General features: G+C 32.4%; 1 protein-coding gene and 1 long non-coding RNA gene across 3 annotated transcripts in view; one reads left to right on the top strand and one right to left on the bottom strand.

Annotated features, from left to right (window-relative positions):
* The window catches only part of LOC127731750 (alpha-(1,3)-fucosyltransferase 7-like), a 637,348-nt gene that overhangs the window by 425,708 nt on the left and 186,873 nt on the right, over positions 1 to 24,767 (top strand). The gene's annotated exons all lie outside the window — the stretch shown is intronic.
* LOC127731776 (uncharacterized) lies at positions 6,458 to 10,441 on the bottom strand. Its single transcript, XR_007995752.1, has 3 exons — positions 10,417 to 10,441; positions 9,108 to 9,194; positions 6,458 to 6,559 (listed from the first exon to the last, which is right to left on the bottom strand). It is a non-coding gene; the product is annotated as an uncharacterized LOC127731776 (long non-coding RNA).

Raw genomic sequence — 24,767 nt, forward strand, 5'->3', positions numbered from 1 at the left:
GAATCGGCCTATTGACGCTACTGGAAATCTATGCCAGTCGACTGGTATGCGTTTTACATTTTGTTTATAGCGGACAATGTAGAACGCATACCAGACGCCTGATATATATTACGCCCCAAAAACACGGACCCCTGTGCATGGACTAGATATAAAGTTAAAGGAAGGACATCTGTATCATTTGGAGATATTTAATGATTTACTTTATAAGAGGGCGGGGCATGAACTGGAGGTATACATTTTTCGTTGCATTGAAACGGTCTTGTCATGGCAATCAAGAACATACTGTTAATACAGAAAGGTTTGCAATGTTTTCATTATTGAGAACATTTTCTGAAATGGCAATAATTAAACAGGTATATTTGTGGATTGTTCCACAAAATCACAAAAATAAATGCACTCAATAATTTCTGAATTTAAAGTTGAACTTGAATAGTAAATGTCAAGTTCAGAGGTTATCTTCTATAGGACCCCACACATTATCTTGAAGTCCTGGCATCCATATATAAATTGTTAAGGTGTATGTCAAAGGGTGAACAGGCAGTGTTAGATATTCAAAAATAGTTTTTTGCAATCAAATTCATGTAATATTTTTTTAAGTTTGCCAAAGAATAGTTTTTCTCATATCTTACAATTTTTACGATTTTTTATTGTATTTTTTTACCTTCTGTCATGTCTGTTATGCAAAAATGAAAAGGGTTACAAACATTTAATTTGTAATTCTTTGTAGACCTATAGTCATAAGTGTTGTTCTCTTTCGGTGATACATAATTTAAAACTGATGAAAAACTGGCCTTTTCCCATACATTGCATTGAAAATTTGTCGTTTGAGCTTTTATATGGAATTTTATTAAAAAAAAGGTCAAATTCACAAACAATTGCAAAATATATATAGATATATATATAAGTCTAGAGATTTGCACAACGATACTAATATAAAATGGTATAATACGAAGATGTTGCTATTAAATCGTGTTGACAAATATTTCGGCTTATCAAATAGCCTTCCTCAGTGTCAATAATTTTAACAATACTGATTATATGTATCAACATAGCTCAGTAATACAGGTAAGTTTTGGTCTATTGATTTAATCCAAAATCCTGAACATCATAATATAAAACAAAACTCAATACTCAAGTATGCAGACTGCAGTCTGCGAAACCCGCTGGTGCGGGCTGTAGTGTCTGATAATAGAAGTACTTCTGGAAAATGTCGTTCGTGTGATGAAAAACGCTGCAAATGCTGCCTACAGATGCATCACTCATCAACTTTTCACAGTAAGGCAACCGAATAACTATAGGATATTTTGCAATGTTAACTGCAAAAGTATGAATGTTATTTACATTCTAGAATGTTCGATTTGTGGCCTCCAATATGTTGGTGAGTCAAAGCAGTCTTTCCACAAAGGCCTCAATGGCCATAGTAGTGATATCTCTAAGAAGCCACTTCTCCCAGTTTCTCAGCATTTCAGACAGTCTGGTCACAAACTTGATGACTTTAACTGCATGAAGATCCTAGTGATTGAACAGAACATTCACTGGAGTGATGCCCAGCGACAGGTTCGGGAAAGCATTTGGATAAAGGAACTAAATGTACATCATCCAAACGGCATCAATAAAAAATACTAAGTTTTATTTTTCATTCATTTTGGGATGTTTATTTGCACCTGTCCTAAGTCAGGAATCTGATTACAGTATTTGTCGTCTGTTTATGTAGTTCATACGTGTTTCTCGTTTTTCGTTTTTATATAGATTAGACCGTTGGTTTATCCGTTTGAATGGTTTTACACTAGTAATTTTTTTGGGGCCCTTTATAGATTGCTGTTCGGTGTGAGCCAATGCTCCGTGTTGAAGGCCGTACCTTGACCTATAATGGTTTACTTTTATAAATTGTAACTTGGATGGAGAGTTGTCTCATTGGCACTCATACCACATCTTCGTATATCTATCTACAGTCACGCATACTTGAGTATTGAGTTTTGTTTTATATTATGATGTTCAGGATTTTGAATTAAATCAATAGACCAAAACTTACCTGTATTACTGAGCTATTTGTATACATATAATTAGTATTGTTTAAATTATTGACACTGAAGAAGGCTATTTGTTAAGCCGAAATATTTGTCAACATTTTCGTATTATACCATTTTATATTAGTATTTTTGTGCAAATCTCTAAACTTATATGTTGTATTTCCCTTATCTGCACAGTATCGTCTATTCTAGACGATCCGGTACATAGTAAATGTGCTGGTTGGTCCTTTTTATAGAACTCTATATATATATATATATACAAGTCTACATTCAAAACAACGTTCAAACCTATGATTGCGTTGGATAAAAACCGCAATTTTTATACGTGTGCATGCAAAACAAATGTCTTTGTAGAGGGGTCTAAATACAGCACAAACAACATTTTCCAAAAGACCAAAAAAAGTGAAAAAGTATATTTTAACAAAACGCATTTGACTAGCAGGTCGAACAACGGATGTTATTAAACCCTGCTGACTACCATGGCGATTGCCAAATAAACGGATCACAGATGTAACACAATGGATCTTAATTATATTAATTTAATACCAGACAGAAAACAATAAACTTGCGAAAAAGATGGTATACCGCAAACATGAGGTGCAAAAATTTGTACACCATATCCGGATTTCGACAATTAATGTCTCTTCAGTGATGTTAGGAATCGAAACGGTGTTTGGAAGGCCATATAATTTACCTCAATTTGGGATTGACTCTTGAATTTTGAAGAGTCGAAATAGGATGAACGGATCATATAAACCCGAAGGCAAATACAATACAAGCCCAAACGAAAAAATATAAACAAGTCTAAATTGAAAACAACGTACAAACCTATGATTGCGTTGGATAAAAACCGAAATTTTGATACGTGTGCATGCAAAATAAATTTCTTTGTAGAGGGGTCTAAATACAGCACAAACAACATTTTCAAAAGGCCAAAAAAGTGAAAAAGTATATTTTAACAAAACGCATTTGACTAGCAGGTCGAACAACGGATGTTCTTAAACGCTGCTGACTGCCATGGCGATTGCCACATAAACGGATCACAGATGTAACACAATGGATCTTAATTATATTAATTTAATACCAAACAGAAAACAATAAACTTGCGAAAAAAATGGTATACCGCAAACATGAGGTGCAAAAATGTGTACACCATATCCGGATTTCGACAATTAATGTCTCTTCAGTGATGTTAGGAATCGAAACGGTGTTTGGAAGGCCATATAATTTACCTCAATTTGGGATTGACTCTTGAATTTTGAAGAGTCGAAATAGGATGAACGGATCATATAAACCCGAAGGCAAATACAATACAAGTCCAAACGAAAAAATATATAAACAAGTCTAAATTGAAAACAACGTTCAAACCTATGATTGCGTTGGATAAAAACCGCAATTTTGATACGTGTGCATGCAGAACAAATTTCTTTGTAGAGGGGTCTAAATACAGCACAAACAACATTTTCCAAAGGACCAAAAAAGTGAAAAAAATATATTTTAACAAAACGCATTTGACTAGCAGGTCGAACAACGGATGTTCTTAAACCCTGCTGACTGCCATGGCGATTGCCAAATAAACGGATCACAGATGTAACACAATGGATCTTAATTATATTAATTTAATACCAAACAGAAAACAATAAACTTGCGAAAAAGATGGTATACAGCAAACATGAGGTGCAAAAATTTGTACACCATATCCCGATTTCGACAATTAATGTCTCTTCAGTGATGTTGGGAATCGAAACGGTGTTTGGAAGGCCATATAATTTACCTCAATTTGGGATTGACTCTTGAATTTTGAAGAGTCGAAATAGGATGAACGGATCATATAAACCCGAAGGCAAATACAATACAAGCCCAAACGAAAAAATATAAACAAGTCTAAATTGAAAACAACGTACAAACCTATGATTGCGTTTGATAAAAACCGCAATTTTTATACGTGTGCATGCAAAACAAATTTCTTTGTAGAGGGGTCTAAATACAGCACAAACAACATTTTCCAAAAGACCAAAAAAGTGAAAAAGTATATTTTAACAAAACGCATTTGACTAGCAGGTCGAACAACGGATGTTCTTAAACCCTGCTGACTGTCATGGCGATTGCCACATAAACGGATCACAGATGTAACACAATGGATCTTAATTATATTAATTTAATACCAAACAGAAAACAATAAACTTGCGAAAAAGATGGTATACCGCAAACATGAGGTGCAAAAATGTGTACACCATATCCGGATTTCGACAATTAATGTCTCTTCAGTGATGTTAGGAATCGAAACGGTGTTTGGAAGACCATATACTTTACCTCAATTTGGGATTGACTCTTGAATTTTGAAGAGTCAAAATAGGATGAACGGATCATATTAACCCGAAGGCAAATACAATACAAGCCCAAACGAAAAAATATAAACAAGTCTAAATTGAAAACAACGTTCAAACCTATGATTGCGTTGGATAAAAACCGCAATTTTTATACGTGTGCATGCAAAACAAATTTCTTTGTAGAGGGGTCTAAATACAGCACAAACAACATTTTCCAAAAGACAAAAAAAAGTGAAAAAGTATATTTTAACAAAACGCATTTGACTAGCAGGTCAAACAACGGATGTTCTTAAACCCTGCTGACTGCCATGGCGATTGTCAAATAAACGGATCACAGATGTAACACAATGGATCTGAATTATATTAATTTAATACCAAACAGAAAACAATAAACTTGCGAAAAAGATGGTATTCCGCAAGAATGAGGTGCAAAAATTTGTACACCATATCCGGATATCGACAATTAATGTCTCTTCAGTGATGTTAGGAATCGAAACGGTGTTTGGAAGGCTATATAGTTTACTTCAATTTGAAATTGACTCTTGAATTTTGAAGAGTCGAAATAGGATGAACGGATCATATAAACCCGAAAGCAAATACAATACAAGCCCAAACGAAAAAATATAAACAAGTCTAAATTGAATACAACGTTCATACCTATGATTGCGTTGGATAAAAACCGCATTTTTTATACGTGTGCATGCAAAACAAATTTCTTTGTAGAGGGGTCTAAATACAGCACAAACAACATTTTCCAAAAGACCAAAAAAAGTGAAAAAGTATATTTTAACAAAACGCATTTGACTAGCAGGTCAAACAACGGATGTTCTTAAACCCTGCTGACTGCCATGGCGATTGTCAAATAAACGGATCACAGATGTAACACAATGGATCTGAATTATATTAATTTAATACCAAACAGAAAACAATAAACTTGCGAAAAAGATGGTATTCCGCAAAAATGAGGTGCAAAAATTTGTACACCATATCCGGATTTCGACAATTAATGTCTCTTCAGTGATGTTGGGAAACGAAACGGTGTTTGGAAGGCCATATAGTTTACCTCAATTTGGGATTGACTCTTGGATTTTGAAGAGTCGGAATAGGATGAACGGATCATATAAACCCGAAGGCAAATACAATACAAGCCCAAACGAAAAAATATAAACAAGTCTTAATTGAAAACAACGTTCAAACCTATGATTGCGTTGGATAAAAACCGCAATTTTTATACGTGTGCATGCGAAACAAATGTCTTTGTAGAGGGGTCCAAATACAGCACAAACAACATTTTCCAAAAGACCAAAAAAGTGAAAAAAGTATATTTTAACAAAACGCATTTGACTAGCAGGTCGAACAACGGATGTTCTTAAACCCTGCTGACTGCCATGGCGATTGCCAAATAAACGGATCACAGATGTAACACAATGGATCTTAATTATATTAATTTAATACCAAACAGAAAACAATAAACTTGCGAAAAAGACGGTATACCGCAAACATGAGGTGCAAAAATGTGTACACCATATCGGGATTTCGACAATTAATGTCTCTTCAGTGATGTTAGGAATCGAAACGGTGTTTGGAAGGCCATATACTTTACCTCAATTTGGGATTGACTCTTGAATTTACCTGATTACTTTATATAATCATACTACATATCGGTTGTCCTTTAAACCTGTTTGATAAACAATACAATTCTGTGTTGAATTAATATAAAGAGGAGACGGATCAAACAGATATATTTATATATCATCACCACAGAAGGATGACAGGACATAATTAGATCCATTTTAATCAACTTCTAAAATGACTTTGATATAATTAACATATAGTTTCCAAGAGAGCTGTTTCGTTCTCATCAAATTCGTATTAACACAAAAAATCAGATGCTTACAAAATCATATGTTTGTTAAAAAACTAAATATGTCCTTTATATCGGATTAAGTACGATGGGATACGTAAAAATAAGATCCAAATTTATACAATTCTTACACGTATGTGTTTTCCATTAAACCTGTATGATAAACAATATAAGTTTGTGTTGATTCAGTATAAAGAGGAGTAAGATTTCAGATATATATTATATATAATCACCTTCGGTGTTCGTGCTTCTTTGTCACAGCCGACTGTGACAAGGTATTGGATGGTCTCTAGGTGTCCTTTCTCAGAGGCAACCAATAATGGTGTAAATCCATTCTGTAAAAACAAAACATAATAAAACTCAAAATTGGTGTCATCAACTGTACAAAGGTTTGTAATACATGTAAAAGAAATGTATATTAAATAAATACTTGGTCTAAACTGAATAAAATGATAAGTCACAATTTTATTTATATTTTACATAAACAAGAAATAAACAAAATGTTTTGTTGTGAGATATCATAACTTTCATATGAACTGTCATCTTTAAAAAAAAATAGTATTAGAAAAATGTATCAAATATTTGGATAAATATTGATTCCTTTCGATGAAACACATACAATATTAAATCATTTGATAAAACAAATGTTTTACATTAGATCTGAATAAAAATGTTATCAACTTCTAATAAGCAAGTAACATCAGATGTTTACAAAAAGGATTTTGTCGGAAAGCAGAATACAACCTGTAATATTTGACTCTTTGCCATGGCAAGAGTAATATAAAAATCTCAATTTATATAATTTTAAGAGCATTTGTTGTTCGTTAAATCTGTCTGAATTTGAGCATCTTCATCCTGTAGTATCACATGAATATATTGAGGATTGATCAGCGGTCAAGCGAAAAATTATTAGGATCAATAATCAATGATGTGTGAATTTTTAGAGTTAATCTTCACTGTTGTGTGCATTTTCAGAGGTCATCTTCAATGTTGTGTGAATTTTTAGGGTTCATCTTCAGTGATATTGTAATCCATCGGGAGACATCATCAGTGGTGCGTGAGATTATGTTGATACATCATTAGTGTTGTTTAGATTTATCAGAATTTATCAATTAAAACGTAAAATAACTAAAATACCTAACCCCAATGAAAATCCCTTATTAAATGGTAAACTCAAAAACTAAAACACATCAAACGAATGGCAAACAACTGTCATATTCTGCACTTGGTACAGGAGTGTCCATATGTAGAAAATTGTGGATTAAACCTTGTTTTATAGCTAGCTAAACCGCTCACCTGTATGACAAAACTTCCTTTATATTGACAACAATGCGTAACCCAAACAAACAGACATGATAGGTAAAATTTTCAAAAATAGGGATACAGCAGTCAACATTGTCTTATAATCTTAACCACTATAAACAAACAAATGTGTCAATATTTCGACAAAGAAAAACAATATGGCATAAAGACAACGCACACAAGCCAAAATGACAGACAAGAATACAAAAAAATGACCATAGCACAATTACACAATAGCGGGATGTATACGTACCGACCCACGTCAAAAGGATATTACCAACAATGGCATAAACAGTAAAGAATAATAATAATAAAAGACAAATAAAAGAACACTACAACACGTAATTAAGATGATAAACAACGTCAGGACCTATAATCTATATTTTAAGACCATCATGTAATATATGTGAAGTTAATACTTAATATTTGGTATCTTCAGATGAACGTTTTTAGAAAAAGAACAATAAGTTATTTGACATTACCCAGGTTTATAAATTTTCTTCTCAAACACTACTGAAGTATGAGTAGTTTTAGTATAAGCTGCTAGCTGTTGAAAGCCAAATGGGTTGGGAAACGTATATGCCATATACAGATGAAGTTTATATATTGCTGCTAAGTTGGGGGAAATTGGTAAATTCAAAGTTAAAATCGTCTCGTTTGTCATAGATTCTTGTACTGAGATAACTGTAAAATATGCCGTATGTTATCCCAAAGTAATAAATGTATAGCGTATACTACCATTTGTATATTGAAAAGCATTGTGGATTATTTCGTTTAGACGATTTTTTATTTTAACATGCGAAATGGTTGTATACCTGGTTGAAAAATCAAAAGTTTTGATAGAATGAATTTAAGAGAAAGATCGAGATTTAAAATTATTCAGAAGTTTTTAGATTTTTTTTCTAACGGGAATTGATGAGTAAATGAACTGGTGAAGATTGAAAAGTGAAATAATTAGGATTCATCATTATAGAAATGTAATTTAATATACATGATAACGTGGAGGGTAAAATAATGAGGTTTTGTCATAAGTGAAGTGATGAATGTCATTGGTGTATGCATTTATAAGCCTTCATTCTTAGTTGTAAGTGAATTCATTAGTGGGGTGTGGGCTTCAACATAAGTTGAATACAAATTAATAACTCAATGTTGTGAAATCTGAATTAAGATTTCAATATTATAATTTCCTACGACACACTAACACTGTATCTATAACATGTATATTTGTGACATTGTCATTTTAGAAGGTGTTTTTTATTGTGTTTTTTTTTGTTTTTTTGTCAGAAAACACGATCAGTTTTCTATTGTCGTTTCGTTGTCTTTCTTTATTTTCCATGACGTTATCAGTTTCTATCGACTTGTGATTTCTATCTTCTGACGTTTTTTTAAGATTTCAAAGTATCCACCTACCAGAGATAAATTACTTATTAACAAGATAGTTCATTTCTTGTATCTATTTATATAAAAAAAGATAATAATTGTATACGAATTTGTGATGGAATCATTTTGATTAATTAGAGAGTTCCCGTCTCATAAGTATGATACAATCTGTAAATATATTAGTTCTGTTACTGAACTTACTGTAGATGTACATTCCAAATCCGCTCCCTTTTCAATGCATAGTTTCAAATCCCTTAAACTTCCTTCACGAGCAGCTTCAATTATTTTCTGTAAGTACAGCAAAATGTTATTCTGCTATATGTTTCTAAACTATGTATACCAAGACGAAACAATGCTACCAAAACGTTTAAGGTATTTCCGGCAAACGCAAAACATCACCATTGTTATTTACTGTTGGAATCATACGTCTTAGTTTTGAAAAAAAAAGGACATCGATAATATGCATGTTTCTTTTTGTGATATTGATTGCATTCGGATAATAAAGCTTTCATAATATCAAAACACTTCTGAAAAAAGTAAAAAAAAAAACAAAAATACCGAACTCCGAGGTAAATTCAAAACGGAAAGTCCCTAATCAAATGGCAAAATCAACAGCTCAAACACATCAAACGAATAGATAGCAACTGTCATATTCCTGACTTAGTACAGGCATTTTATTGTGTAGAAAATGGTTGATTAAACCTGGTTTTATAGCGAGCTAAACCTCTCACTTGTATGAAAGTCGCATAAAATTCCATTATATTGACAACGATGTGTGCACAAAACAAAGACATAATAGGTAAAAATGTCAAAAATAGGGGTACAGCAGTCAACATTGTGTTATAATTTTAATGACTATGAAAACAAACAAATATATATAAACAAAGAAAACAAAAAGGCATATAGACTAAGCACATTAGAAAAAACGAATGACAAGTTGTATTACTTAAACTGTACTTTCAGGATCAAAAATTGTAATAATAGTTAACTTGCATGTTATCAAATAACAGAATTGAAGTTTTTTCTGTTTCCATCATGTATTGGAAATGAAAGCAAGTGATAAGTCATAATTTTAGAAAGAATTTTAAAAAAGCACTCAACTCTTTAGTGAACTTATATATTCATGAATTCTTATGACGTTAACATTTCAAGTCATGACAGTTTGCTATTCAAGGACTTCTACCAAATATAGTGAATACAATGACAGAACGGGATTGCTTTCAGTAATAAAGCATTTTTTTCTGGAGATAAACCAAAAAGTGAAACAAGTATTATATAACAGCTTTGAAGGTTCCATGAACATTAGAGTTATACTCGTTGTAGTTATATTACTGTTGTTCTTTAAGTCACTATCTGAAAGTATTTCATCAATATTTTAGTCTCCATCAGAGAGTACTTCATTTATACATAGTCTAGTCTCCATCTGAAGTAATTCGTACATGTATGTTCTGCGTGGTAACAAACAGCAATACTGATATGACATATGGACATAATATGAGAAACTCTTTACCTCGTTCAAACTTGCCATCATGTTCTGCAAATAAAAAAAAAATACCTCGGTTTATGAAGTCAAGGTCAAAACAATTACAAGTATGAACATTTTTTACCTGATTTAATGCAAGTAATTGTTGTAACTAAGAAATTTACTAGCAATAATCATTATAGTAGGCCAATAATATTTACGTTATGTTTATGGCAACGCCATCTAGGCTAGATGAAGACTAGTACTTTTATCTTTAGCAGTACCTACTTTTCATAATAGGTCGGATTATGTGTAAACTCTATTTAAAGTAATAGCAGAAAGTTTATATAGTTCTTAATATTACTATTCATTTTATAGCAAATCAAACATGCTTGAATGGAGACTGTATGTATAAGTTTAATTTAAAGTAAAGAAGACGAGTATCTACTATTTCTTAACAAAAAAATATCTATTAGAACTAGGCTAAAAACGATTCAATATTATAGGTTCAATTTATTTGATAATTTAAAACCAGATTAAATGAGTCAAGTATTTGTTATATTCCAACAATGACTAAGTCACATGACACCAATATTGTTTTGCTGTATTATTAGAAATAGAATGCATACTAATAATGACTCGGCTAAATTGTGTCCATGCTGTAAGTATTCTAAGGTTGTGTCCATGCTGTAAGTATTCTAAGGTTGTGTCCATGCTGTAAGTATTCTAAGATTGTGTCCATGCTGTAAGTATTCTAAGGTTGTGTCCATGCTGTAAGTATTCTAAGGTTGTGTCCATGCTATAAGTATTCTAAGGTTGTGTCCATGCTGTAAGTATTCTAAGTTTGTGTCCATGCTGTAAGTATTCTAAGGTTGTGTCCAGGCTGTAAGTATTCTAAGGTTGTGTCCATGCTGTAAGTATTCTAAGGTTGTGTCCATGCTGTAAATATTCTAAGGTTGTGTCCAAGCTGTAAGTATTCTAAGGTTGGGTCCATGCTGTAAGTATTCTAAGGTTGTGTCCATGCTGTAAGTATTCCACGGTTGTGTCCATGCTGTAAGTATTACAAGGTTGAGTCCATGTTGTAAGTATTCTAAGGTTGTGTCCATGCTGTAAGTATTATAAGGTTGTGTCCATGCTGTAAGTATTCTAAGGTTGTGTCCATGTTGTAAGTATTCTAATGTTGTGTCCATGCTGTAAGTATTCTAAGGTTGTGTCCATGCTGTGAGTATTCTAAGGTTGTGTCCATGCTGTAAGTATTCTAATGATGTGTCCATGCTAAAGTATTCTAAGGTTGTGTCCATGCTGTAAGTATTCTAAGGTTGTGTCCATGCTGTAAGTAATCTAAGGTTGTGTCCATGCTGTAAGTATTCTAAGGTTGTGTCCATGCTGTAAGTATTCCAAGGTTGAGTCCATGTTGTAAGTATTCTAAGGTTGTGTCCATGCTGTAAGTATTCCAAGGTTGTGTCCATGCTGTAAGTATTCTAAGGTTGAGTCCATGTTGTAAGTATTCTAAGGTTGTGTCCATGCTGTAAGTATTCTAAGGTTGTGTCCATGCTGTAAGTATACTAAGGTTGTGTCCATGCTGTAAGTATTCTAAGGTTGTGTCCATGCTGTGAGTATTCTAAGGTTGTGTCCATGCTGTAAGTATTCTAATGATGTGTCCATGCTGTAAGTATTCTAAGGTTGTATCCATGCTGTAAGTATTCTAAGGTTGTGTCCATGCTGTAAGTGTTCTAAGGTTGTGTCCATGTTGTTAGTATTATAAGGTTGTGTCAATGCTTTAAGTATTCTAAGGTTGTGTCCATGCTGTAAATATTCTAAGGTTGTGTCCATGCTGTAAGTATTCTAATGATGTGTCCATGCTGTAAGTATTCTAAGGTTGTGTCCATGCTGTAAGTATTCTAATGATGTGTCCATGCTGTAAGTATTCTAATGATGTGTCCATGCTGTAAGTATTCTAAGGTTGTGTCCATGTTGTAAGTATATAAGGTTGTGACCGTGCTGTAAATACTCTAAGGTTGTGTCCATGCTGTAAGTATTCTAAGGTTGTGTCCATGCTGTTAGTATTCTAATGTTGTGTCCATGCTGTAAGTATTCTAAGGTTCTGTCCATGCTGTAAGTATTCTAAGGTTGTGTCCATGCTGTAAGTATTCTAAGGTTGTGTCCAGGCTGTTAGTATTCTAAGGTTGTGTCCATGCTAAAAGTATTATAAGGTTGTGTCCATGCTGTAAATATTCTAAGGTTGTGTCCAAACAGTAAGTACTCTAAGGTTGTGTCCATGCTGTAAGTATTCTAAGTGTGTGTCCATGCTGTAAGTATTCTAAGGTTGTGTCCATGCTGTAAGTATTCCAAGGTTGTGTTTATGCTGTAAGTATTCCAAAGTTGAGTCCATGTTGTAAGTATTCTAAAGTTGTGTCCATGCTGTAAGTATTCTAAGGTTGTGTCCATGCTGTAAGTATTCTAAGGTTGTGTCCATGTTGTAAGTATTCTAAAGTTGTGTCCATACTGTAAGTATTCTAAGGTTCTGTCCATGCTGTGAGTATTCTAAGGTTGTTCCATGCTGTACGTATTCTAATGATGTGTCCATGATAAAGTATTCTAAGGTTGTGTCCATGCTGTAAGTATTCTAAGGTTGTGTCCATGCTGTAAGTATACTAAGGTTGTGTCCATGATGTAAGTATTCTAAGGTTGTGTCCATGCTAAAGTATTCTAAAGTTGTGTCCATGCTGTAAGTATTCTAAGGTTGTGTCCATGCTGTAAGTATTCTAAGGTTGTGTCCATGCTGTAAGTATTCTAAGGTTGTGTCCATGCTGTAAGTATTCTAAGGTTGTGTCCATGCTGTAAGTATTCTAAGGTTGTGTCCATGCTGTAAGTATTCTAAGGTTGTGTCCATGCTGTAAGTATTCTAAGGTTGTATCCATGCTGTAAGTATTCTAAGGTTGTGTCCATGCTGTAAGTATTCTAAGGTTGTGTCCATGCTGTAAGTATTCTAAGGATGTGTCCATGCTGTAAGTATTCTAAGGTTGTGTCCATGCTGTAAGTATTCTTCGGTTGTGTCCATGCTGTAAGTATTCTAAGGTATGGCTCTTTCAGGTGTGTTTAACATGCCATGTTATTTCCATTTTTCCAATAAATCAAGGATCATATATCGATAACGGTTAAACTGAGAATTGTCAATATCCCACTTGACCTATATTTTGTTTAATAACAAAATAGATAATTTAAAAAGCATTTGTTGAACATTTCAAAAGTTATTTTATTGAAACGACATAAACTGCCATTTTCTGTTTTATCAAGGACCACAACTCCTGAATGGTAAAAGTGAAAATCATTAAAATTAAACTAGACCTACAATTGGTCATCAGTAACATCACATCAACATTTAAAAAGCATGCGTTGAACGGTACACAGATTATTGCATGGAAACGACATGCATAATATCATTTGTTATTCCATCAACGACAATTACTTATGAACGAGAAAAGTGTAAAACGTCAATATCCAACATGACCTCAATTTGGTTATTAGTACTGTACCAACTTACTTCGTTGTACTTCACCAATTTAATAACCGAATTTTCCCTTGTCAAACTCGTTTGAAAATGTCAAGTAACATGAGTAATTCAATACAGGTAATAAAAGCATGAACAAAAATATTTACTTTCAAAAGCTATCTGGTACTAAGATAATTAAGCTGTTACTCTGGACTAAAGCTTTGGTATTCCTGAAACATGAATGAAGTATATCTTTGATAAAAAATATAACCAAGATCTTTCGACATGATAGACATGATAGACTAGTTTATTTTAGAATTGAAGCTATTGATTATATACAAATGACAAACATATTATGTTGTATGAACCACATGTATGTGCTAATTGTTGTAGCCTCAATCCATTGCATTTTCTCAATTTTGACATCACTAAATTTGACGCGACTTGAGAAACGTGTCAATAGAGAAAGTGGATCTGACACACTTATGCAGCACCTGTGATCACCCCAAATTTCAGATTGGGTTTGTGTTGATTTCTGTATTATTTTTTTTTTATTTTTGGCCGTATAACGTTATTCTGTTTAAGCCAAGGTTTCGTCTATTTTTCTTTTTTAGTTGTCCTCTTGGTGTCTTTTGGATTTTTTTTTATGAATCAAGTTAAAGACAAGAGGCAGTGTTCCCTCCCTTTATTTCATATTTCACAAAGAAGGGTTTGATATAGCACTGTTTTCCCAAAATAACGACACCTCATTTATAACAATCCCAATTTTAAAATATTTTTAGATATCATGGTAAAGAAACAAAACACGTGGTAACAACTGTGGAATTAAAAGTAGGACGTATTACCGGCATTTGATAGTCAAATCCTATATCGTAAATCTAGTATCATTTGTAAAAAACATTTTAGTGTAAACTGCCCGTTTTAGTCAGGGACTCAGAACCGACATCATATGTTTTCTTCCCGATGAAATTGCAATTTTTAGTCATTAACATCATTATATATTATATATTCAAACTTTAGGAATCCATTAATTGTTATTTAATGTGTTTACCATAAAGGTACGAAAGTTAAGGTTTTTTTTTTCTTGCAGTTAAACCGTGAAGTCCGCTAATACCACGACTTTTTGTATGATCTTTAACAGTTTGAAAACCTTGAAATTGACAAAGATGACTGCACGCAAGTGAAAAAATGTTATCCGCATACCATGTCTGATACAAAATTAAGGAGACATGGTACAAAACTCTAAAGGTTTTAATGAGCATTTATCGCTCATCTAGGATCATGTTCATTTTTAACAATGGACACACACCGATATTGCAGATTATAATAGGATGCAAAACAAAAATCCTTTCTTGTTGATCTTGTATTGCTGATCATCTGTTATCTGGTTGCAGATTATCTCTACCTTCTTAAATTCTTTGCCCCCTAAATTGGTCGATATATGACTAGTTTTTTTTTTGAGTTATTTTTGCTGTCTAAAGTATATATATATATATTCATAATAGTGTTCAAGATAAAAGACAGAAACGCTAAATACTGGTAACATCGTCATTAAAGAGCAAGAACTAAAAAAAGAAAGTCGAAGGACGATTTCGGCAATATACATATTGACTTATTTGTAAATCTTATCTAGCTTTTCATTAGTCTTATTTAAAGTGTGTTTCTTTTATAGTTTCAAGATGATAGACAAAACACTAAAAAATGGTTTAATGTTTTTGAACTTTTGATTTTTTCCGTTTGATAAGGGACTTATAAAAAGTAATAAATCCAATAAGGAGAATGTGTCATGGTAGTAAAATAGTCAAAATATGTTAAAAGCCCCATAACTCCTTTAACAATAGATGAATCATAATGGCAACTATTCCTACCAATGGTCTGAGAGGAGTTGCATACTCAAGGTTTCATCTTTACAATACTGTCAAAACATAGTATAGAACCCAAAACACCTGTCAAGTGGTAAGATTGAAGTTACGCCACAATATGGTCAATTACACATGATGACTACAAATCCTACCAAATACGAGAGGTGTCTGTCAAATGGTATCAGAGGAGTTGCGTACACAAGGTGTTGTATTCACCATACTGAAAACAAATTGTAAAAGTCCCAATGGAAAATTTGGTCCATCATACATGTTACATGTAGATCTTTCGCCTGCTCATCTGTGTTGCTATGTAAATTTCAATATATCTGTTTTTGTTTCCAAGATAATTACAATCATTGCATTCACAAAATATAGTTTATCAATTGCTTTTAGTATCCACGAAAGATAACAAACCACGTTACATAACATTGTCCAATGACCAGAAAAAAGGCATTGTAAGGAAATACCTGCCGGTTAGACCTTGCGATAATGTATACACCAAATATAGAAGCCCAATTGCTTATAGTAATTGAGAAACAGAACAAAAGCGTTATTGCAATAATGAACCATGGAAATGGTGTCAAGCCCAGATGGAACCTGCAAGTCTGACATTTTTATTAATTTGAGAATGAAAAAGGGGAATGTGTCATAGAGACAACAACCCGACCAAAAAGCGGATAACAGCACTTTTTTTATGTTATTTTCTCATATAAAATGCATGTCCCCTAAGTCTTATTCACTTTTTTACTGTCTGCTGTTTAAACCTCAAATTGTTATTAAATGGTGTCAGTCAATGAATATTTTATACTTTAGCTTTGCATTTTTACTCCATCAACAGTTAACAGTTAAGTCACCGGAGTTGATGTAATGTTTCAGTACCAGGACTTTTACACTGGAAGCCATTAAAGGGTACGTGCATGTGTCTCACAGATTTCTTTGGAAATAAATATCGTATGTTGTATTGCATACGAGTATCTACCAGAAACACGTAGTTATTTTCTGCGGTTTTGCTGAGTTTTGCTTTCGAGCATTGTTTATCTTATTTCTAATGTTTATCTGATTGTATGTGTTCATGGCGGGAATAATAACATACTATGTTTAAATGTCAATGATTATTAAGAAAGGAAGGTTTTAACTCCATAGGATAACGTTTGCCTTCAATGGATCTTATCTTTTATTGTTCATCTTGTTATAATACAAATCCTCACGTTTGTAAATACGTATAGATATACATTGGCGAACCTTTGAACTGCTTTTATCATACATTTCAACATTTTAACTATGTAGATGTGTCAATGTACTATGACTGAGGGGTATGGCCATATAATATCTATGGAAAGGTGAAGTGATATTCATGGTTTTCTTTCTTTCTTTTTTTTTTAAGGGGAGGAAGGGGGGTGTGGGGGGGGGGGTCATATCACGAGATCTCTATATATATCACTTACCTAAATCAATAAAGGAAAGCTTAAAATTGCAGTGTGAAAAAATGGTTATAAATGGCTCATTGACTTTTCCAATGGTTTCTATTACAAATTAATCCGAAAGAAATAAAAATCTACCTTAGATTTCAAACCACTGAACTGTGTCATCTAAGGAACAGTTACATGGACGTCTTTATTATACAATACAGGATAAAGTCATGATATTTAGATACTGCCATCCTCAATACGCATGTTATTTTTTTCGTTCTTCACTAAGTAGCCATGCATCAATACTTATTCATTGAATTATACGGTGTATCTTATTTTTTTTATTCAAAAAGAAATATATATATATTGTGTTATCACAGCACTTACCTAAATAAACGAAGGAAATATTCCCATGACGGGGTAGAATAAGCATAAGAATCCATGTGTATCATTGTAAAATGTATAATATGAAGAGCATATACATGTTTATAATTAATTTTCTCATATATAATGCATGTACCTTATTATTTTTCTTTGCATTCTGCTGTTCAAATGTCAAAATGTAATCAAATGGTTTCAGTCAATGCATACTTAATATTTTAACCCCCCTCTTTGCAATTTGTTTCTTCAAATTTTTCATAGTCTGTAAAGTTAATCATGCAAAGCTGACCATTGCCGTTTTTAGAGTTAAGACTCTGTTCATTCATAGATATTTTTAGGGGAGGGGGTGAACATCTATTATGTAAACAAATTGTAGCGTCATAGTTGTTAATAAGCAGTATGTCAGGAAACTAAAAAGGTGTAATTTTAATTTGAATTAGTTACTGAATCTCTAATGTGTCAACGGTACATTGTGATAATGTTTACACCATAAATACTTACACACTCATGCAAAAAGCTACCAATAAAATCAGATCTCTTTTTAAGAATTATATACAACAAAATGCTGTCACTTCATTTAATTTGGAAAAAAAAAACACATTTAAAAATAAACATATATATGCCTTGATGTTCCTAACGAAGATCTTATCAAAAAAAAAAGATAACAACAAAATGTATGTGCTGTTTTCATTTTAGTAGCACTGGGTCCATGCATTTGTTGGTTGTCTGCTTGTCTCGGGGTTTCCGGCAGTTCATTATTTTGTGTTTGTTGATGACGTGATTATAACATATTCTTTTTAAATGTCCAAAATTATTAAGAAACAGAGATTTTAACTCGCTAAGGTAACATTCGCCTTCAAGGGACGTTAGCCTTCTTTGTCATAATTAAAGTACTCAATGTTTGTATACATATTGGCTTCCTCTTCAACTGACACAATAATATATATTAACGTGTAAACTATATTAGTATCTCAAATTTAATGTACCATGAGAGAGGGGTGTACGAATTATATATATTCTTGTTTTCATTTTTTGAATATTTGGTAGAAGATACATTTATTTAAACACTAATAGTGTATAATACATTGTCACTTAGCTGCCACTATTTAATTTATAAGTAAGCTGTTTGTAAAAGCTACTTTTGTCTATACAATTATTGACGTTTACGGTGATAAATATATTTGCCGTCTTTGCCGCCCGTCTTAATGACGTTAATATTTATATGATAATGTTATTTCAATTTGTTACGGCAGTTTATTATTTGGATAGAATTTGGACACCAAGATGATTTATAAGAGATCATAATTGGTAAGAATATCTTTGATCCAACTTAAACATTATTTCTTTAACATGAATTGTAACAATGTTCTGTATATGAAATATATTGATTTAATCTTTTGTGCAAACTTTGTACTTTATTAGAAAACATGTTTCTTTATCTTGTGTTATTGACTGAGAAGTAATTAATGTACTGTATATTATTTTTATGTTTAGCGGAATTAAGTTTCACTCTTATTTATGATTTATAATTTATGCATTTGCAGAGAATCGTATCGTATACATCGTATTAAACAAATTAAAGAGCTATTTAAATATGATACGCATACTTGACTTTGTATTGATTTACCGTGTGGTCCAAACAAGGGGTATGGTCAAATAATCTCCATTGAACAATTATGTGTTTTTTTATATCATTTTTTGTTTGTTTGTGGGATGTTATTTTGTCATATGACGATATGTCAATATAACCTTTATCTAAATCAGTGATGGACAGCTTGCAATGAAAGTGTGACATACTAGTACAGGACACACTCTCCTTTTGAATAACAAACAAAAAAAACAGCACCATGTACCTCTTATTTGATTTAAAACTCAGTATATTATAAGTGTATGCATAAAACTCGATGGGAAACCTTATAACATTTATAATTTATGAAAGGCATATTCATGTTAATTTTAGTTAGGGAATGAACAACATTTATGTTAACACACTTTGGTGTTGTTCTTATTAATAAAACACATCAACTATAAAAGGAAAACAACGGAACATTAGAAACAGTGAACCACATCAAAATCAAACTCCGACATACAAAAAAAAAAAACCGGACTGTAGATAACAACTGCCATATTCCTGACTTGGTACAGGACATTTTAAATAATACAAAATGGTGGGTTGAACCTGTTTTATAGCTAGTCAAACCTCCCGATTGTATGGAAATGTAATAAATGCCGCTAAAATGACAACACTACATGACAGGAACACAGTTCAAACAAATGCAAGAACACTCAGCACAGAGAACTGCATGCATACATTATATGAGTGTTTTCATGACTTAATTGTTGATGAAAAAAACTTCAGTTACTATGCTAGTGTAGTATGAAAATGCAGACTGATGAATACATGTTACAAAGCAAAGTTATGTCATTTGCGAATAAGTTTTATTAAAAATTTGTAAAACTGTACCTAAGAGATTATATTGAAACAAGATGGTGGGGTCAGTATTGTAACTTCGTTAAAAGTTTAAATGTTAGTCAGAAGAGTGTTTGAAACTTTTCAGTCACAAGACTTTTACCCTAGAAGCTACAAAAGAGTGTATGCATGTGTCACTCAGATTTACGAGTATCTGTAAGAATCTTATAGGTTGCACGTCAATACAGCTGTTTCACAAACCACTCCTTTTTTAGGGTGATATATAATATTCATAGATATTTTATTTTGTTTAAAGTGAAATAACAAAAATAACGAACTCCGAGGAAAATTCAAAACGGAAAGTCTATAATCAAATGGCAAAATCAAAAGTTGAAAACACATCAAACGAATGCAGAACACCTGTCATATTCCTGACTTGGTACAGGCATTTTCTTATGTAGAAAATGGTGGATAAAACCTGTAAGTGTTCTAAAGTCAATGTTCTATATACATTGTTATCAAATTGCCAATACTTTACAAAATATCGGAACCAATATCTAGTCATGCCTCACCGTAGATGGTATTATGCTAACATTATACATGTAACCTTTAACATAACAGACCACTACACAACTGTCAAACAGATGGGAGTTTAACTAGCTTTAAAACCATGTTTAACTGACCACTTGTCACCGGAAAAGTCTGTTACAAGTCAACAATAATACAGTTGTGTTTTCACTTGTTCCATTGGTTGATAGGGTTTGATTTTGTCAGCTTTTATAGACATTCCTCTCTTTGAATTTAATTTGAGTTAAACTTTGTTTACGTATTTAAAAACACGAACACCTACCGATAATATAACGGACAGGGAGAATCGACCATGTGCATGTAATCGACACTACATAAGTTTGAGAATACCATTACGATGTGTCGGTGTCTTAACTAACCAGCGACACGTGGAAATTAAAATAACAAAAATACCGAACTCCAAATAAAAATTCAAAACGGAAAATTATTTATAAAATCGCAAAATCAAAAGCTCTTACACATCAAACGAATGGAAAATAACTTTCATATTCCTGACTTGGTACAGGCATTTTCTTATGTAGAAACATGGTGAATTAAATCTGGTTTAATAGCTAACTAAACCTCTCACTTGTATGACTGAGGTCTTAGAACTTTAGATGCCGGTAAAGTCGCGAGGATTAATACCGCCACTGCTTTTTCCACTTAAATCTTTGTTAAATTGACATTTTTCAAAAAGCTTTCAGTAATTGTTTTTTTGTTTTAAATAGAAAAATACTAAGAAAAGTTTTATCCTATCCAGTTATATATTGGAAATTTGACATAATATTTCATTGCATATAAGATGATAACCATATGCGGAATTGAACCAATAAAATGTTTATATATTTTTTTTTTCAGTTGACAAGCATTAGTTACCATGTCACCTCAAGCTTTCAAAATATTTGTCAAACCACCAAATAAATAAAAAAAAGATGCTTTGGTACACACAACATATATGTTTATGACTCAGGATGTTTTTCTGCATTGAAAATCAGGGTTATTGTCATACAACTGTTAATTCAAAGCTATATTTCTTCGACCGTTCTTCGTATGAAAACGGATGTGACGTACTATGTTTTGGTGGTATTACACCTAAAGAAGACTTCTTTGGTTATTAACCTGAATATGGATTTTTTTAAAGTTTACATACTGGTTATTTAAAGCATTACTGTCAAGTTTTGTTATCATTAGATGACAAAATTTTTATTTTCAAGATAATAGATCAAGATCTGTGGGTAACTATTACACATTTATGTATTAAATGTGAGTAATTAAAGTGTTCAAGCTGAATCAACTATCTATATAACAGGTTTGCTGACTCTATGGACGTTTTAATAAGTCCTTACTTAAAACGTAAGTTGATGCCGAGTTCCATAGAGGTACCTATAATGGGTCCCATTATTAAATAATTTGTTGTTACAGCTCCAACAAATCAAATCATTTATTTATAACTGAATATTTCTTAAATAATTACTTACTAGGAAAAATAACTCCTACATGACCCAGTATATGAAATAAGGAGATAAAGGCTTGCTCTGACTCCTAATTTTCGCGGTAGAGCTCTATTGCAAGTCAATTCCCCCCAGATTTTTTTTTGATACTCAGTCTCCACTTATTATTTTATTTTTTTGCAATATTTCAATGAAATAGCATGAAATTTAAAAAAAATGAGAGTACATACAAGGAAAAAAGAGACTAAACTCGGCAGTCGACAATAAACTGACAACGACAAGGCAAACGATGAAAAGATCAACAGACAAACAACAGTACACAAAACACAGCAAAGGAAAATACAATCTGAGCAACGCGACTGAAGTCAAAGGTGCATGTGCATTTTTTCTACATTGGAGTAATACCACCGTTGTGTTCCCCATACTTACCAAGTGACTTGTATCTTATAGTGATTTCGTACCCCAACAATTTCGTACCTTCGGTAAAGCCATTCCGCACCTCGACCATTTCGTACTCTGAACATTTCGTCCGTATGGAATATTTATATGTATGCCATTTCGTACCTCATGGAAGATTTGTATGTATGCCATTTCGTACCTGTAATACTTATTTATTCACTAATCACAAAGCCTTCCTTTGGAGAAGACGTTTCTTAAGTGTAAAATGTGTGTCTTATATATGTGTTATGTCAAACTATAAAATATGTTTAAACTAGACAAAGTATAATGAAAAACTATGAAGGATGCCATGTACAGCTTGGTTAAACAAATCATAGGACTTTAGAAAATTTCAACTGCTGGCAGCATTTTATTTATGTTTATTTTTTTTTTTTTTTTTAAATAAAAATCATCTCAAAATGTTTTAAAACATATATTACCTCTTTGTGCGTTTATCTAAACAATAATTGTTTGTATATCGTGTTGAATGGACCAGTATGCATTAAATATAAATCATTCTAAAAACTTATAGTGATGCAGTATCGAGTATCCCTCCTTTTTTAAATTATCTCCAATACCTTTTTGTTGGTATAAAACAGAAAATATTCACAAATACAGATGTATATGATACGAAATAGTAAACATGTATTCAGTCGATGATGTACGAAATGGTATATGCAATTGGCACACATGGTACGAAATGGTATTGATCATCGCTACGAAATGGTAAATGTTGGGTACGAAATGGTAACTTGGGGTACAAAATGGCAGAGCAGCGAACAGGTCTAGGTACGAAATGGCTTGCTACCAAAGAGAATTTAGTATCTTTCATATACGAAAATCAATTGTTATATATTCTACGCTATGAAATTACAGTAGCGTTTTAATTTAACTAAACAGTGATTGCTGACGTTTAAGTCATTCGTTTGATGTGTTTGAGCTTTTGAATTTGCCATTTGATTAGGGACTTTCCGTTTTGAATTTTCCTCGGAGTTCGGTATTTTTGTTATTTCACTTTTTATATCTAGATTATTGGGTTTTATTTCGAATTATAGTTAAGCCGTTGGACGTTGTTATACCTAAATGCATGAGAACAAATTATCACACTTTAAAACGTTTATTGTAATCAGTAAAATGGGATACAATTTTCTACAAATCTTTGCAGAACACAATAATTGTTGATCGTATATAAGTCAGGAACACATATTATTAGTTTGTTATTCTGTGTCGGAGAACACAGCTTGGGTCGGTCTTTCGTTTTAACAATCCTGACACCCCTTGATGTGTTATTAGGCAGGAAGGAGTTTTAGATATACATTATCTATAACATAAACAACATATAGCACATCACACTTTTGTATGCTTAGTCTTTCGGAGCAGCCGTGACATTAACGCTTGATCTGTAAATCAAAAGGGAGTTTCCCCATTATATTCTACCTTTTTTCTAGTTTAGTTTTAAATTATCAAGGTAAGCGCAAACTAGTATGAACATTTCTTCTTTTTTTTTTTTGTCACAGGATCGCTATATCATCTCTCAGTGTATGTTGTAGTCCAACAACTAGAAACATTACAGCAACATTGAACTTTGACCTATGTCGGAGAACACAGCTTGGGTCGGTCTTTCGTTTTAACAATCCTGACACCCCTTGATGTGTTATTAGGCAGGAAGGAGTTTTAGATATACATTATCTATAACATAAACAACATATAGCACATCACACTTTGTGTAACTTCAGGTCACACGTAACTTGCGATATGTTAACGAAAGGACATATGGGGTATTCAAGAATAATAAAAACAAAAACAAACCACTATGTACTACAAACACTTCAACAAAAGACAGGTGTATATTTATATGAATGTTTATTATAATTATTACATGTCTTATGTTTGTTCATTGTCATCTTCCTGTTCATTCATTTCTCAGAAAGATGACAAGGATTTGGAAATTGTATTTGATAAATTTGAGGAAGTTTTTGTTCTAGAATTTTAAAACAATATATAAATAGAAAATTTCAAATGGTCATTTATACGAACTGTGTAAACAACAATTACTTCTGTCTAGATATTTAGAATGTGTTATCTTATGAATGTTAATTTACATTTCAAAAACAATTATATGATATATATTTGAAATTTTATAATTTTAACAACACATATATATGGTTAGGTCAGTAAAGGATGACTACAGACAAACAGGCTATAAGCATTGAATCAAATTCCAAATCAATCAATGAGTGTTTACTATTTACAATTGAAATATATTTATTTCAAGGACACGTGGACCTTGCCAGTACTTAGTCTAAACTATTCATTCCTGCAGAATTATAATGAAGCCTAAATACAAACAGTAAAAATGTTTAAGGATGTTCGCTTCTCTTGTTTTTG

Source organism: Mytilus californianus, unplaced genomic scaffold, assembly GCF_021869535.1.
Source record: "Mytilus californianus isolate M0D057914Y unplaced genomic scaffold, xbMytCali1.0.p SCAF_20, whole genome shotgun sequence".
Classification (NCBI taxonomy): Eukaryota; Metazoa; Mollusca; class Bivalvia; order Mytilida; family Mytilidae; genus Mytilus; species Mytilus californianus.